This window comes from Neomonachus schauinslandi, chromosome 12 (genome assembly GCF_002201575.2).
Source record: "Neomonachus schauinslandi chromosome 12, ASM220157v2, whole genome shotgun sequence".
Classification (NCBI taxonomy): Eukaryota; Metazoa; Chordata; class Mammalia; order Carnivora; family Phocidae; genus Neomonachus; species Neomonachus schauinslandi.
In genome coordinates this window covers 80,856,467-80,872,906 of record NC_058414.1, presented here as the reverse complement: position 1 = coordinate 80,872,906, position 16,440 = coordinate 80,856,467, and the positions used below count along the sequence as shown (strand labels likewise).

The following is a 16,440-nucleotide window of genomic DNA, read 5'->3' as shown; positions in this document are numbered from 1 at the left end:
GCCTTAACATGAATCAAGACACTGACACCAAAGTTGTGCTATTAGTCATCATATTCTTCACCACCATGCACTTATATTTAGGGGGGAAAAAAGCAATTTCAGTTGAGTGCTACTGATGAAACAGTCAGAATTACTAATTACATTAAATCTCGACTTACTGGGTTTCTACATAATGAAAAAAGAAGCGCTTTTAAACTTCCCAAGTAGGATGGTTGTCTCAAGGAAAGACTCTTATGAGACTGAGTTGCAAGCTGAACTAGCTGCTTTTTTCATGGGTGCCATTTTTGCTTGAGGAAATGACTGACAGATAAATTATGGTTATTCAAACTTGAGTATATGGCAGATATTTCCTTGAAAATGAATGGAGTAAGCTTGTCACTTAAAGGAAAACAGCTGATAGTATTTGTTGCCAATGATAAAATTTGAGCTTTCAAGTAAAGAGTAGAATTTTGGAAAACATATACTATCACCATGAGCTTGGTAACTTTTCAATTCTTAAAGAATTTTCTGATGGGATCAATGGTGATATTAACAAATGCAATTTTTTGATAATGTATAAGGAAATGTGTCATCAAGAAAGACTAGTATAGCTTGGTGAGCAAATACTTACCCAGTAATAGATACATGATGTTACAAAATCATGCAGGGATGAAAGATCCATTCAAAGTGTGAAATAGACCAATTGAATTTAATGTAATGGTATATGGAAAGTTTGTTGACATTATTTTGGATTCCACATTACAACTAACCTTTAAGAAACTACTATATTTGAGTAATAGGGTAATATCAAAGAAGAATATCTATAATTATCTGTAAAGGTTATTAAAATACTCCTCCATTTTCCAGCTACATTATCTGTGTGAAACCGAGTTTTCTTTATATAGTTTAACCGAAGCAACATATAACCACAGAAGGCATATAGAAGAAAGTAGAGTCCAGTTGTCTTCTATTAAGCCAGGAATTAAAGCTATTTGCAAAAATGTAAAACAAAAGGCCACAAGTATACTTGTTTGTGTATTATTTATTATATTTTGAATAAATACCTTTCAAAAAATGTGTTTACTTGTTAAACATATAATGGGCTAACCATTATTATTTTTTAAAAACTTCACAGATATTTTTTAAATTTCTGTTTTAATTTCAAATACTATAAATATTGCCAGATATAGCCCACATAAACAAAAGCACTTAGGCATCCTCAATAATTTGTAAGATTTTGAAGTCTTGAGACCAAAAACATTGAGAATTGCTACTTTGGCAGAAAGGTAACCATGAAAGATTTTTTTTTTTAAAGATTTTATTTATTTATTTGAGAGAGAGAGAGAATGAGAGAGAGAGAACACATGAGAGGGGACAGGGTCAGAGGACGAAGCAGACTCCCTGCCGAGCAGGGAGCCCGATGCGGGACCCGAGCCAGGGACTCCAGGATCATGACCCGAGCCGAAGGCAGTCGCCCAACCAACTGAGCCACCCAGGCGCCCCCAAGAAAGATTTTTGAGTCTTCTGTTTTGTCTTGCTTACACCCAGCCTTTATATACTACAGTAGCTGTGGTTTTAATTCCTTTTTAAATCTCCTTAAAAACAAAGCTCTTTAACATTCAACGTTTCATATAAAAGCCTCTATGAAAATCCCTTAGCTTCCTTCCCCAGACACCACTAACCATTTCGTGGATTACAATTACTTATGGAGACCAAGGGCAAACCCTCCTATGCTTATTTCACGCCCTCATGCTTTTGCTCGTGCTGTTCCTCTTACCTGGAAAACTCTTCATTTTTCCCCCTTCCTATATTTAACATGTCTGTCAAGATCTATTTTGGGCACATCTCCTTCAGGAAACCGTAACTGAACTCCTAGTCAGGGTTATATGCTACTTGTTTGTGCTTCTATCTCAATTTCAGTATTTAGCATATTATTGTGACATTTTTGCTTCTGTATCTGTTTTCTCTCATGATTAATAAGCCTCTTGAGGACATAGACGTTGTGACTAATACATAGTTGTCACTTGCAAATGCTTGATTTAAATTTGCTTGTTTAATAATGCTTAATAAATGATAATAAATTCTTGCTTTAAAAAGGATATAATAAAATAGTAATTAGGAAAGTTAATCTGGTAATAGACTTCAAAATGATTTCAAGTCAAGATCAACAATATGACTTAAGAACAATTCTGATAAATGCACAAACAACATACATCAAACTTTCTTTTTCTCCTTGTTGACATGCAGATCAAGCAACAGTAGGTTTTGTGAAAAATAAAACCTTCAACAATGGATTCATGCAAACACAACTTGACTCAGCTTTCCAAAAAGGGAGGCAATTATTTAATAGTTTTTTTAAATTTTTTTTTAAGATTTTATTTATTTATTTGAGAGAGAGAGAGAGAGCACACGAGAGGGGGGAGGGTCAGAGGGAGAAGCAGACTCCCTGCTGAGCAGGGAGCCCAATGCCAGACTCCATCCTGGGACTCCAGGATCATGACCTGAGCTGAAGGCGGTCGCTTAACCAACTGAGCCACCCAGGTGCCCTTTAATAGTTTTAATAGCACATTTATTTTACAAAGGCCAACTCTGACATCTTAAGGTCATTTTTGCAAATTTGATTTCATGAAAATCTGTGCAAGAGTTTTTAAGGAAATAACAATCATACTGATTTGTTAGAGGGACCATGACTTTTTTTTTTTAAATCACTGTGCTAATATTAAATGAATGAATAAGCTAAACTTAATCTCTTATTTGAATTAAATCCAGTCTTTAAACAGTAGTTACATTTTTAAATGGGCACTTGCTAAGAAATGTGTTCATTGACCTACAATGACCAACTTTAAATTTTTCCGGACACAGAAAAGGCATTTGACTACAGGACTGATAGATCAGTGCTTATCATTAGTTTCTACACATTCATGCCGTTGAAATGCATGCTAGGAGCTACAGGGACTTGTTTGATCACTTTTCCAGGTGTCTTACTGTCGTCATCCTGTAGGCCTATTAGCAGACTGCATGGGCTGAGTTTGCACACCTGTCTCTCCAAGAGCTGCCCTGCTATTGCTCCATCATTGGGGTAACCAGCTGTTACTTATTTAAAGCCTCCATCATTTTGTATGACAGAGTAACTTAATTATACCCTGCTTTGGAGATGTTAAATGAAATTATCTTCAAAACAAGTGCACTTCATTTAATATTTTTCTCCATCAAGTACTTGAACTGTGACATTTATGTCATAAGCACTAAGTAAGCAAACACTTTATAAATTGAGGCCTTCAGATAGGGTAATTATCGTTGAGTCAGAGCACTACTCTAAAGTACCTGAGATAAAAATTGTGGTGGCTGATGCTCAGGTCTGAATAAAAAGGTTTTGGGAAAATGAAAATTTGATAAACAGATAATAAGTTGTGGTCATCTACACTGTGGACCAAATTTTGTTTTTCAGATTTTGGATAGGGTCACATTCGAGGTGGTTGTAATCCTTGCAGTGGATCATAAAATCTCCTGTTGAGGATGAAGATGGATGGTCAGCTGAGGATTAAAAATATATACAATTTTTGGGGCACCTGGGTGGCTTAGTCAGTTAAGCATCCGACTCTTGGTTTCAGCTAAGGTCATGATCTTAGGGTCATGGGATGAGCCCTGTGTAGGGCTCCACTCTCAGGGCAGAGTCCACTTGTCCCTCTCCCTTTGTCCTCCACCTCCCCCCATAAATAAATGAAATCTTTTAAAAATATATTGAATTTTTGACTGCCCCTTTTGAAAATCCTCTTTAGTTGGAGGACTACATTTCACTTTGGAATATGGAAAATAGAATATTCCAAATTGTTTTAGGACAGCAGCTGAAACTGATTGGCTGGTTAAATGTGTCCGGTGTTGCTGAGAGAGAGAGAGAAGGACCGAGAAATGGCCATTTGGATTTGGCAACATGGAAGTGAAGGCAAAGAGCAGTTTTCATAGATCCTGATTGGAGTGGGTTCAACAGAGACTGGGAGAAAGGCAATTGGATTCAGCAAATAGAGATAACAATTTCACTGAATTTTACTGTAAAATGGTGAAAATGAATACTTTTAATGGTTGAGAATTAAAGAGGGGAAATCATCAGATGTGCTGTCCTTTAACAGGTCAAAGAGATGGAATCTTGTACACAAATGGTGACTTGACCTTAGATCGTAACAAGAGAAAAGACAGAAATAATGATTACAGAAGCCAGTAGGTTACTGATGTGGTTTAGAAGTATGTGAAAGTGGATGGAACTAGAGGGTATTATGCTAAGCAAAATAAGTCAATCAGAGAAAGACAAGCATCATATGATCTCACTGACAAGAGAAATTTGAGAAACAAGACAGAGGGAAAAACGAAACAAGACAAAACCAGAGAGCGAGACAAACCATAAGAGACTCAATCTCAGGAAACAAACTGAGGGTTGCTGGAGTGGTGGGGGTGGGAGGGGTGGGGTGGCTGGGTGATGGACACTGGGGAGGGTATGTGCTATGGTGAGTGCTGTGAACTGTGTAAGACTGATGAATCACAGACCTGTACCTCTGAAACAAATAATACATTATATGTTAATTAAAAAAATAATAAATTGACATGGAAATTAAAAAAAAAAGTATGTGAAAATTCTGTCTTTTTTGTTTCCTCAGTGAAATAAGAACTAGTTACCAGATAAAGGTGAGAAGAAGAGTAGGTATTGCAGTTTTGAGAAGGGGGTGTAAATTAGTTAGGTTCTTGAAGAGGGGGATAGTGAAATGAGGACAGTCCAATAGAATTGAAGGGGGCCCAGTTGAAGCTTATCATCAAAAATTTAAAATGAGGCTAATTTACAACAAGCTCACTTTTGGCTTTCCAATGGGTGCAGGCATGAAAGTAGCAGTGAGTTAAATTTAAACAGGCTTGGAATTCAGTTTTCTGGAACAAGCAATGACAGGAGAGAGGAATAAGGGAATGGAGGGTATTTGCAAAGCGATGTTTTTAATGGCAGACAATGAAATCTAAGACATAAGGAAGGAATAGAGGAATGCAAGGGGGCTTAAATATTGGTGTATTGGTGGAAAGTGTCGGGTTGAAGAGTTATTGGCATTGGTACAGAAGGAAGAGGCTTGAAAGAGTAGGATAGTGGTCAGAGCTTAGGATGCTTAAAGGTGAGATTTTAGCAAATGTGCAGTTGTTATTAAGACAAATGGGATGAAGTACACGATTATTGCAAGTAAGGAATGCAAGAAACTGAGAGGCCAAGAAATTGGATCAATGTAGATGTAGGTACTGATATCCACAATATTGGGAGAGAGAGAAATAATTAGTCTGATGAATCTTTAATATTACAAAATGGTATTTTGTCCTTTTTCTCGTTATTCGGCATATCATTCTATTTGCAACAGTTGTCTCTCTCTGATTTTAGGCATGTGACATGGGCAGATATTGAAATTTTATGGTCAATACCACAGATCCACCATGTCCTACAGCACTTTGTGGTCTTTATGGTTTATGAGACAATTTCACATGCATTATCTCATTTTATTTTCATAGTTATCTAGTGAGGCAATTAGAGATGGCATTGTTATAACCATTTTATAGATGAGGAAATTGAAGTTTGATGATATTATATCATTTGCCAAACTTGGTATGGCTAGGAAATGACGGATTTTCCATGGGAACATATTCCACATGGGTATGTTTTGTGCATGTTAAATGGAAGATTTTTATTAAGTCTCAAACCCAAATATATTTATCTCATCCTTTGATGTTTTTATAAAAACCTTGCCTTTGCATGAACATTTTTATGCAATGGGAATTTATGATAAGAAGATGTATTATTTTTAAATTCTAAAACACATTTTAGTTTGGTGATAAAATACTTTCATATTTTTTTCTGTCTTATCCTTAAACACTGTTTTTATTTTTTAAGAAATTAGAGTATTCTTACGATGCCTTAGTTCTTGTAAGGCAACGTGTTATTAAGAATACACGTGTTGGGGTGCCTGGGTGACACAGTCGGTTAAGCATTGGACTCTTAGTTTGGGCTCAGGTCATGATCTCAGGCTTTTAAGATGGAGCCCTGCATCAGGCTCAGCACAGAATCTGCTACAGATTTTCTCTCCCTCTCCCTCTGCCCTTCCCACTTGTGCTCTCTCTCTCTCTAAAATAAATGAATCACTAAAAAAAAAGAATGCACATGTTACTTAAAATGTGCTAGACTAACTGTTCTTACAATGATAGATATAAAAGTAAGTAAAAATACTGGAGCAACAATTCAGCAGGACCTTAAAACACTTCCAAAATGAGAAAATAATAAATATACCAGGGTATCTAATTAACTGGTCAAATCATAAAAGCCTTAAGATCCTATCAGTGAATTATGAAGAAACCCATGACATTTTCAGTATCTGTTCTTTTTTAAAAGAAAAAAAAAATATATGACAAAAATAATAGAGAGGTGCTCCCATTTTATAATGAAGTGTATGTATCTTAAAGAATTAGCATCATTCATAATGATGAGATTCTAGAGAGATTCTTTATAAAACCAGCAACAAAATAAGGATGTTTATTTGTATCAATTTTATTTAGAATTTGTCCAGAAATTTAGGCCAATGCAATTAGACATTAAACAGAATTAAGAATTCTACTTCTTGACAAGGAAGAAGGAAAAGTATCTTTTTTTCCTCAACTATCATATCCCTCAAATATCAAAAGATATCAAATAAATGCTTCTTACATTAATAAGAAATTTTAGGTCACAATACAATGACTGGACACATTGTACATAGCAATAAAAAAAATCAACATCTTTTTTATATCCTATCAGTAACCAGTTAGAAAATGTAATGGATAAAAAATACCCTATTTATAATGGAATCATTAAATCCTAAGAATAATTCTAACAAGAAAATGTAATACCTGCGTAAGAAAATTGCAGGATTCCATTGAAAGATTGAAAACAAGATTTGAATAAAGTATGCAAGATGACCAGAAAGACAAATAAAAGGCATAAAGTTTAAAAAGGAAAAAACTCTCATTGTTTACAGATAACATGAATTGGGAATAAAGGTATTCCAAAAGAACCTACAGCTAAGCTGTTAGAACTAATAAGTAAATTTAACAAGATCACAGAATATAAGTATATATATGTAATTAATTGTATTTCTATGTAGAAATAATACATAAAAAATGAAATTTTTAAAAGAAATCACTTATAATAACGTATCAAATACCTAGAAATAAATCTGACAAAATAAGCACATGATCTCTGTACTGAAACTACTAAATAATATGGAAATATATTAATAAGAGTACCTAGGGGCACCTGGGTGGCTCAGTCAGTTAAGCGCCTGCCTTCGGCTCAGGTCATAATCCCAGGATGCTGGGATCAAGCCCCGCGTCAGGCTCCTTGTTCAGCGGGAAGCGTGCTTCTCCCTCTCCCTCTGCTGTTCCCCCTGCTTGTGTGCTCTCTCTCTCTCTCTGTCATATAAATAAATAAAATCTTTAAAAAAAAAAAAAGAGTACCTAAATGGTTAGAAGTATATAAAACACTCCTGTATGGGAAGACTCCATTTTGCAAAGACATCAATTGCACAAATTGATCTATATATTAATGCAATCCCAATCAAAATTCCAGTGGTTGTGAGGGTGCCTGGGTGGCTCAGTTGGGTAGACCTTCGACTCGAGTTTAGCTCAGGTCATGATCTCAATCGTGAGATTGAGCTCCACATAGGTTTCCACACTCCATGTAGAGTCTGCTTGGGATTCTGTCCCTCCCTCTGCCTCTGTCCCTCTCCTTGCTCATGCTCTCTCTCTCTCTCAAAATAAATAAATAAAATCTTTAAAAAAAAATTCACTAGGTGTGTGTATGAAAATTGATATGGAATTGTAAAGGACAAAGGATATTCAAGGCTGTTTATCATCTGTGTGTCTGCTTATCTATCATCATGTATCTATCCTTTTACCTATGTATCCATCATCTATCTGTCATCTATCTATCTATCTATCTATCTATCTATCTATCTATCTATCTATCTATCTATCTATCATGTATATCTATCTATCTATATCTTAGAAGTTGGTTCTGCCTCTCTGGTTGAATCCTGACTGATGCAATCTATAAATATTTTTGTCTACATAAATCCCTTTCTAGTAGTAATTCTAAAGAAATGTTATATTTGAAGTAAAAATACCTAAGAAAAAGCCATAAAGATGTGGAGCAAGTAGGAAGTATGTAGTAAGCAGGACATGATGAGGGGCTAAACGTTCAGGCTTTGAAATATAGATAAGGAGTGATGGGTATGATTTTAGATAATATGGCCCCAAATTAGAAACAAAAATCCAAATATATAACATCAGGGTATTAATTTAATTTGTCATCAATAGGAGTGAGATTATGCAGCTATTAAAATTGGATTATAAACATGGAAATTATCTAAGAAGTGCTTTTGAATGTCTATGGCCAAATACTTAACATTCACAGTATTGTAATTATATAAAATGTATGTTCATTTAAATATAATATAAAAATATAATTTATTATATAAAATGTAATGACTGAAAGTTTTTGCTAAAAATGACTTAACTTCCTGAAGTGGAAATTAGTCTCATGAAAAGATCATAATTTCCTAAAATAAAAAGAAAATATATGGTAACATATTGTATGTCTTTTGGCACACCAAAATTCACCAAAAGTGGGCATTGTAGAACTCTGAGTTATCAATGAACTGAATACATATAATGTATAGTTCTTTTGAAGTAAGATAAAGTTGATAAAGAATTTCTTATTGACCTTGTAGAAATACATTGATAATGCAAACTGGTGTTCAAAAGGATTGCAAAATCAACAATAAATAGTCCATAAGCAAATATTTGCAAAGAGTCATTCAATTATTACATTCCTTAAAAAAAAAAAAACTAAGTTTTAAAATTTTATTTTATGATTCATTAAGATAATCTCTACTTCAAAGACAGGAGTAATTCTCCATGAGGGCAATTAGCTTTACTCATTGTCATGTTTGAAGTCATGCAAACCCCAATACAATCATATTTCTATAAATTTGGTTAATAAGGGATATTGAATGCATATGGCTTGCTTAGTTCACTTCATCCCACTTACTCAGTGGCAAGAGGGAGCTACTAAAAGGTGATCTCATTTATATCCTTTCATTAGTTGTTCTTTTTGTTGTTTTTAGTAAAACACACACATATACATTCATGCATCTGCAAAATGAAGGGCATGTATCCTTTGTTTAATTTCTCCTTAGTTTAGTTTGTAAACGTAATTTTTGAATTTAAAAATGTAGACCAAAAAACCAGAAAGAGACAAACATTACCCATCATTCTACCTCTCATGAATAGTCAGGGTTAATGTTTTGGTTTATTTCTTTCTAACTTTGGTCTTAGAGATAAATGTCTTGGGATGGTAGCGTAGATGCAGTTCTGTCTCGACATATATCATTCTTTATAGTTTCCCGTGGCTGTGTCATTATTTATTTATGTATTCATTCTATTTTGGTCATTGGGTTATGCTATTTTAATTTTTTTAATAATAATTACTAATAAACATCTTTGAAAATAAATCTTTGTTCACATTACCTGATTTTGTTTATTTTTTTTTCTTACTAATACAGTATTTATTTGTCTTCCCTCTGTCAAACCCTGAGCCAACCACTTTCCTCAGGCTGCCTGGGGAGGTATAGGAAAAGGAACATATAGGGCAGCTGAGAAGGGAAGAAAGACCCGTGGGAGGTGGAGAGGCTCCGTCACATGGCGAAGAGGATGAGAAAGGCCACCATCAGGCAAAGAGCTCCATGGCCTTCAGGAGGGCAAAGCCCAGAATGGCGTAGAAGAACCATTGCTTCAGAGAGGGGATGCTGGCATCACCAATGATGAGGTTCCCAGACACAGTCCCAATTCCAGCCCCAGAGCCAGCCACCCCTGCTGTGACAGCTCCAGCCCCAATGAACTTGGCTGCTGTCAGTGTCCCTTGATATGTCCCTTGAAATGGTTCAGAAGCTGTAGCTAGAATAAGTGAGGTCAGGGGGCGTGGGGCTGCCCAGCTGCCAAGGCTCTGATCTGTCAGTGTCTCTGGTGGTTTTAGCACTACTGCAGACAGTGATGGGTTCAGAAGCTGAGAGGTGCAGCTGGGAGGTGCTCCTGACCAAGAATGGGGTGAAGACAAACTTTGCACAAATGTACATTTTCAGGGGATGAGGGTCTGTGGCAGGAGAGCTGCTCCCAATGCAGAAAAGACAGAGAGAGGTGGGGTGGAGGGGGACAGGAAGAGCGAAGGTGATTTTGTTTATTGTAAACAGAATATATTCCTGATGGGAAATTATGGGCTTGAAAACAATAAATAATCAGGTTAACATTTTTCATTTTTTCCTGATATTTTTAGTATTGATGGTAGTAAGGTTTCTTAGCAAGGAATGGATGGGTTTACCTTAATTGATTATTAATTTTCTTTTATGTTTTTCTCTTGAATCCGGTGTTTGTTCAGAACTTGTGAAACCTTCCTCCCTTTCCTTTTTAGAGCCCTACAATCTGACCTGGACAAACGGAGCCCAGCTGTGGCTCTCACTAGCCCTGTGACCTTGGGCAAGGGACCTAACAATTCTACACTTCACTTCTTCATCTGCAAAGTGCAGATAAACTTTGTACCTCCTTCAAAGAGCTGTGTGAATTCATATAAAGCGAGAGTGCCTGGGAAGAGCCTACCAAGAGCCTGACACATAATAAACTCTATAGTAAATATACTTGATTACTATCCTAGGTTTGGGAGGACTCTTCCTTCTAGTATTCTCTTTGGTTTTGCTCCAGTTTGTAAGGCTTGCTTTCCCCACCCTGTCTAGGGTTTGCTGAGTGCCCAGCTGGATCATGGTTTTGGCCGGGTGACCTGATCTTTACCGCTAATTACCTCTTTGGCTTCGTTGTATTGTTTCAGTCTTACTGCCTTGACCAACCCTTTGTGAAAGCCACATGTTCCTAAATCCCTTATTTTTGACAGAAAAGCTAAAGGCAGAAATACTTGAGGGACTTTATCATTACTGAATAATATTAACACCCAACCGTTGTATGTTATATCAGTACTTACAGAACACTTTTTTATACAATATTCATCATCAACCATGTTAGCCTATCAGGTCAGGAATAATTCTTCTTGTTTTACATACAAGAAAAAGAGATTCAGAAGTTAATTTATTGGCTTGGAGTTACCACATCCAGGGGTGGCAAAGTCAAGCATTTAACTTTGGCTTTCTGACTCTCTCAATAGAACGTCCTTTCAATTGCACCAAATCGAGTCTCCAGGATATATTAGTTAGGCTTTGCTAGTGTGTCCTGCTGTAAAAACAACTCCAAAATCAGTGGCTTGCAAAAAACAAGCGTGGTTCATTTCTCACCTGCGTTGCTTGTCAGGGATTTACAGCTGCACCGCTGAAGGACGGCCTCTTTCTGGAATATACCATTCTCTTGGCAGAGAGAAGAGCAAGAGCCAACCACTCAATGATGCTTAAAGCTTCTTCTCAGGCATACAGATACAGATACAGATACATCGTATCTGTTCACAACTCACTGTTTAAAACATATCACATGATGAACCTTGATAAGGATGAAATGGAAAAGAAAGTCCTTCCCCAAGGAGTGGTTCATAAGATGTGTAATCATAGGGAAGAGCAGAGGAAATAATCGAGGATGATAATATATAATAGAAATTCATGAATTCAGGACACAGAGGGAAGTCTTTGCAATAGAAACAAAGTATAAATATTTTTAAAAATAAGTTATAGAACTTGGGAAAAGTTTACTGTGCGAGAGAAGAGTTCTTGATCATAATTCTGTAGCTTATTTATTTCTTTTTTAGGTATTCAGAGATTGGCAGTAGTTGTTTTCAGTGACAAGGAAGTTGGTTAGAGGCAGTGTTAGATGTGGACTAGCTAAGGGAAAGAGGTCAAAAGAGAAAGCTGTGCATCCGGCGCAGGTGCTCAGTTGCTGACGTCGGAATTTTAGACTATTAATTTGACAGTCCGACTTCCTTTTGGAAGAGCTGAGTTGTATAGGCTTACTTTCCTATAAACTCCCTCAGGTCCTGAAACCTATATAAAGTGCCTGAAATGACTCTTCCTTGAAAATTTAATAGAAAACCTAGCTTGGTTCTTTCTTTTCCTAACCAAAGACTGAGGTCACTGAACCTAGGAATAAATTTAATAGCTTGGGATTTTATTTGATAGACTAGACACTTTGTTAGAACATGGTAATGATGTTCTCAAGGTCGATCGTTACACCATCTGAGGATACTGTAAATTCGTTTTTCTGACATAGCCGTAGACATTATCCTTCACCCTGCTCAGCCATCACACATTAGCCAGAGGGACTGACTGATTACTTGGTCAGTTCAAATCCACCACCTGTAGAAAAATAACTCAAAGCGAATGCTCTGAGTATACAGTTTTCTTTCCCAATCACATAACAGTCTGAGGCTGTTTCTGGTTGACTGGCTGCTCTCCTCCATGTGGTGATTCAGGGACCCCTATTCATTCCATCCTGTAGTGTTACCACCTCTTGTGCCTCATTAGTGTAAACACCTGGTCAGCGAAAAGGGAAAGAACTATGGAGAGAGTACACACACTTCTTGGTTTCTTGTAATAAATTCTGTAAAACACTTTTATGACATTTGTCCTTTATTTTCACATATTGGTTGAAAACTAGTGACAAGGCCACACTGTTCCTAGTCACTTGTCCCTGACTGATCAGGAACTTCCCAGAAACAATTCCAAAAAATGGAAGGAGGAGCACACATTTTGATACCTCTGCCACACCCATTGTCCCAGTTAAAAATGTCTTTTTTTTTGTCCTCAGAGTGTTCTTCTTGGTAAGCTACTATATTTATAACTTTGCACCTGAAGTCATATGGTAAAAGTAATAAAAGACAAAAAAATACAGGACTGTTTTTTTCCATACCATTAAAAGAGAGAGTACTCAGTGCTGTTTCCTCCATGGCAATTAAAGGTTTTACTTGGGTGCAGTTATTCTGAAGTCTAAAGCATCAATAGTTTGAACGTATTTGGAACTCAATCTATCAGATTTACCAGTGGGATAACTTGTCCACATAACTCTCTACTCCTACTCTTAGGAACACAGTTTTAATAATAGCATCCAGATGGTCCTCCAACTTAAAAATAGTTTATGTTCCAAAATCCTGTTTATAATTGATTTGTGGTCTTTGAGATATTATTTTATACATACAATAGTACATATGGCAATTGTCTTTATGCCATCCATAAAAGTTTATTTAATACATCATCTAATAGGACCTTTGCAATGAAAGCTGTCGTAAATATTGTTGTGATGTTGGTAATTAATGTAAAAACCTACACATGTAAAGTCATTTTCTGAATATAAAATATTTAATTAAAAATGTTGACATACATAGTGTCAGCTATTATACAGCTATTATAACTGTACATACTTTATTTGATAACAGCTGGGCTTACTTTTTTGTTATTTAGGAAAATACAAGTTACAGTATTTTTTATTTAGGAAAATACAAGTATTTTCACACTTGGAAAAGTCCACCTTCTATCACAGTGAAGTATGATCAAAGTTAACAGCCTCGATTTTAAAACACTTGGAACAAGTCATAACCAGTTTTATTGCAAAAGATCCCTGTACACATTTACATTAATCCTGGTACCTTAATAGGCTGTCTGGCGAGCCATTTCCTTACAGAAACATGCATTATGCGAAATGAGAAATGCCCATCCCTTCTGGATATTAGCTACTTGTCACACCTGGGCAATAGCACTCACATCACTGAAGCCTGTGAACATAACTCTGTATTTATTCTAAGTGAAAAATGGAATGACTTAAAGAAAAATACAAGATAATGTAAATAACCTCTTACCCAAAACCCATATATTAAACCAAAAGTATCTCACAGCTTTTATTACAAGAAACTAAAAAGACGATTTAAGATCCGGGCTGTGATCGTGAGTGTGAGTGGCTGAGATGGATGGAGTAATGCACAACATGATTAGAAATGAGGAGAATAAGGACAATAATCTGAATTATAGATCAGGGGGATGGAAGAATCATGGACACGGAGGTAGAATTTATCCAAAATAACCACATTGCTTGAGACAGAGAGCAAGGTTGTGAGCCAGAGCCAAATCCTCCAATGAAAAGACAAATGATGGCAGGTGTAGGACCAAGATGGGAGAGGATACAGAGTTGAATGTTGTGATAGTTAACAAGGCAAGATATTTGAGGGGAAGGATGGGTCTGTGATGATCCAGAAGCAGCAAAGAGGAGGAAGGAATACCCTAACCTTATTGCCTTCCTTGAGGGAAATGGATAAAGGGAATAAAAACAACCATCACTTGAGACACTGGAGGGGAAACGATCTTTTTTGGAAGAGAGAAGTTTCAGGTAAGGCCACGGAGCAGAGGCAGGGAGGAGAAGCTGGGACTATAGAGGAGTTTGTTGAAGAACAGGCATTACAGAGCACTCTAGAGTTGGTTTACAGGGCAGGGGAGCGGGAAGAGCTGAGTGAGTTTCCAGGAAACCAGTAGTCTGCTTGATGGTTCAGTAGAATATTTAATATCAGAGTGGCATCATTTTGAAAGCTGATTGACGATGACAAGAGTAATCTGGTGACGTTCATCTCAACAGAACAACATAGGGCCCCAGGAGGAGAAGACTCAGTTAGATGCAGGTGAGTCAGGCCATTCAAGACCTAAGCAGTTGATCTGAGTCGAATCATCTGCAACCAGCATATCAATGGAGCCAATTCTGGTACTATGTTTTTTGGAAAGGGGGAAATCTGGGGTAACTTCTGGGTTGGCTATCCCAGGAGATTTAGATGTTTGGGATTTCTGATTGATTGTCGGCTCTAAGAATATGCTTTGCAAGATTCTTGGTTCTAGCTCACACTTCACAAGTCTCTTACTCTAACTTCCATCATTTGCAGCAATACCAGGAGGAGAATATGAATGTCAAGAAATAGTCCTGGTGGCTGGTTGGTACTCCTGTGGTAAGGACCTTGAGTTAGTTTCTAGAAGCTTCATTCAGAGTACATGCCTCTGCTAAATCTGGATAAGGTTTTTCAGTTTTGGGTGGGATTGTAGAACAACCAAGCTCTTTTTCACACCATAGAGTTTATGGAATCATCTATAGGAAGAGAAACTTTTAGCTGTGACCGAAAAGCATAAGCCTGCTGAAAACATTCTCCACCTTTCACTGGTTGTCATTGGATACCCACAACTTCTTTACGCTGTGATTGCTGGGTGTTTTGATCCTGCTGTAAGTATCTACCTCATAAAACTAGAGAGAGACATTAAACCCAATGACAATACAAGGAAGAAAATAATAAAGATGAAGGATAAAAATCAATGAAATAGGAAATAAATGCAAAATAGAGAACAATCAGCAAAGTCAAAAATTCTGTGAAAAGACTATGAAAATAATGATCTGCTCACAAGACTGACCAGGAGAAAAAGGAGCAAGACATAGTATAAAGTCAGCAAAATATACCACTAAACTAGTATTAGGTGTCATTAGCAAAAAAAAAAAAAAAAAAAAGATAAAAGTATGTTTAAAATTTAAGGGTGACCTAGAAAAAATTAAAATAGGATCTGCACCTCTGAACCAGCAGGATCTCTTTTCAAATATATATTATCTGCTTTAGCTGTATCTCACAACTTTTGATATGTTGTATCTTATTATTCAGTCCAAAATATTTTCTGTCTTTCACTGTTGGTTCTTCTTTGATTTACAAGTGATTTTGAAATGTGTTGTTTAATTTTCAATCATTTGGTGCTTTTCTTATATCTTTAGTTATTTGTCTCTATCCTAATTCTATCTTCCACCCTAATTCCACATAGTCAGATAACATACTCCAAATCTTGATCCTTTGAAATTTGTGAAGACTTTACTGGAATGCGGTCCTGTGGTAAATTTTCTCTGTGCAATTTAACAGACTATCTTTTGTTAGTTTTTGAAAATTGTTGGCTAGTATCTTTTTAAGTTTTTTCTTTTTACCGATTATATCTCTCTTCTTTTTCTGGGACTCCAGATTCATGTATGTTCAAATTTTGTATCATGTTTTATACATCTCTAATCATGTTTTCTGTGTTTTTAAATTCTTCATTACCAGCTCCATGCTTCAATATGGACATTTGCTACTGAGCTATCTTTCAGCTCACTAATATGTCTTGTATTGTATCTAATTCATTATTAAACTCATCTAGTGAATTCAAATTGATTACATTTTCAGTCCTATAATTTTTTTACTTTTAAAATATATATATTCCAGTGTTAAAATATAGATATTCCAGTTATCTATTTTCTTCAATATATTTCTGTTCAAGTTTTTGGAAACTTGTCTGAGAAGCCCAGTATCTAGATCACTTGTGGCATCATTTCCATCTTCTGCTTTTTTTCCCCTGGGCTTGGGTCATTTGTTCCTGGGACCTGGCATGC

The 16,440-nt window shown here is 36.2% G+C and overlaps 1 protein-coding gene across 2 annotated transcripts in view; it reads left to right on the top strand.

The window, feature by feature from the left end:
* GRM8 (glutamate metabotropic receptor 8) overlaps positions 1–16,440 on the top strand; it is a 772,971-nt gene that overhangs the window by 738,508 nt on the left and 18,023 nt on the right. The gene's annotated exons all lie outside the window — the stretch shown is intronic.